This window comes from Podarcis gaigeae, assembly GCF_964106915.1.
Source record: "Podarcis gaigeae genome assembly, chromosome: 13".
In the NCBI taxonomy this organism is placed as follows: Eukaryota; Metazoa; Chordata; class Lepidosauria; order Squamata; family Lacertidae; genus Podarcis; species Podarcis gaigeae.
In genome coordinates, this window is record NC_139689.1 from 4,001,602 (window position 1) to 4,003,936 (window position 2,335).

Below are 2,335 nucleotides of genomic sequence, written 5' to 3' on the forward strand. Positions count from 1 at the left end.
AGAGCATGGAAACTTGGGTGTGATTCTGGCGGACCTGTGCGCCTGAAAATCGCTTTTTTATGGGAGAGCGTTCCTGTGGCTAGCAAAGGCGGCTACAAGGCGGCACTGCTAAGCGAGAGGAACTCTGAGCATACGAGGAGGGCCTGTCGCCACCCGTCAACACGCAGAACCTGCTTTTGGGCTCGTTTTGTGTGTGTGTGTGTGTGGGGGGTCCCTTCCAATTCTACGATTCTGTGAAAAAGCCACGGGCGAAAATTAAAAGGTGAAAAGCAAAACCACCAGATGTCAAAGAGAAAAACAACTACCAAACTTTTAGAAGACATCTGAAGGCAGCCCTGTTTAGGGAAGCTTTTAACGTTTAATAGGTTGTATTTTAGTGTTCTGTTGGAAGCCGCCCAGAGTGGCTGGGGTATAAATAATATATTATTATTATTATTATTATTATTATTATTATTATTAAAACTAAAATGCAGTTGAAGTCCAAATAAAGAAAGTCAGCGTTATCTGATTGTCAGGTCTCGTTTCAGATTTCCCCAGGCTTGCCTCGAAAACGACGGTTCCATTGTCTATGTAATAAAAGAATGACAAATCATGCAAAAAGGTCTCTGAAGGCTCTAGCTGAAATCTCAAATTATGCCTCATATTCTCCCTTACAGCTCTGTTCCAGAGCGAGCGGTACCCAACGTCCGGTGTAATATTTTGGCTGGTTTCCCATTGAGTTGCAATTATTATTATTTGAGCTGCCGGCATCATATACAAGACCAGTTCTTTTGACAATTCAGCTTCCTGGGTATCATCAAAAATATCCAGTAACGTTAGAGAACCTGCTTTCGGCGACAGCTGACTCAGCCCCAGAATGCATGGTTTTTCTTTTAAAGTAAGTCCGTGCAACCAGTCGAAAGGCTGGTTTCAAATCCGGTCTCGTCGTCATGAGCTGACAAGAATGTCCTTATAAACGTGACTCACTGCCTCCCTGCTGTTGTCCAAAGTGCTTCCCCACACGGTTCTCGTGAAAGCACAACCACAACTGACTGTTTTGTGTTAAGCAAGCCAGAAGCACCTGCAGGGAAACACACTCTGTGCATGCTCAGATGCACACTCTGTTCTCATTATACACCCAGTCAGATGGGTAGGGTACAAATAATAAATTACTATTATTACCACGCGCTGCAAGTTCCCTTGTTAAGACCGGGCGTCGAAGGGCGATTGAGGGCAAAGCTTATCTTATACATTAATGCTTTATTTAGTTTCAAGATTCAAAATCACAATTTAACACTCCGTAATTATCATCCTATTCTACAATACTAATAATTTCCTGTTCACCCATCCTTGATGTTTGGGTCTGTGGACCCCTACATGGGTCTAAGGCAGGGGTAGGCAAACTAAGGCCCGTGGGCCGGATCCGGCCCAATCACCTTCTCAATCCGGCCCGCGGACAGTCCGGGAATCAGCGTGTTTTTACATGAGTAGAATGTGTCCTTTTATTTAAAATGCATCTCTGGGTTATTTGTGGGGCATAGGAATTCGTTCATTCCCCCACCAAAAATATAGTCCGGCCCCCCACAAGGTCTGGTGGATCGGCCCATGGCTGAAAAAGGTTGCTGACCCCTGGTCTAAGGGATGGGCTTCTGGGGGTCCGCAAACCCCCTGAAAATGATTATTTTCCATCAACTTCCTGTCACCTTGGAAAATTGGCATTGCGGAAAAACAGTTCTGAGGAGGGGTCTGCATGGAGCTTCCATGGAGTCTCCCAGGTCCAAGCCTGACCCACTAACCACTACACCACACTGTCTTTTTTCTACCACACAGCGAGAGGTTGTGTCTTCTGTTTTTCCAGGCCAAAGAAGTTCTCACTGCGGCCCTAAGACGGACCTTTCTTACTGACAAACCTCTGTAAGCATTTAAGAATAAATAAAATCCCATGGACGAGAACTGCATCTGCGAGTGATTCCGCTGCCGGCAAGGCTGCTGCTTCACCTGCCGGATTTCTACCTGCGCTGCAACTCAGAAAGTCAAAATAGTGAGCACTTTGAATGTTGCTCTCTGATCTTCCTCGGGGTGCACATCTGAATGTCTATTTGAGGAGGTGGGTGGGGGGGAGAAGCTGCATTGGTGGCAGCGACGACGTGGTGACTTTACCTGATGGATTCCTGCCTGCGCCCCAACTCAGGCAGGTGAGAGAGAGAAAGAGACTGGATGCAAACCAACCTTGAAAATGACTTATGAATTGAAAGTGGTGACTCGACGTGTACTTTTGTTTGCTTGTCTTGTTTTGTTGCACAAGACAACAAAAACTATTTTTTTTCAGGAAGGAAAAAGTCCCTCTCTGTGTGTG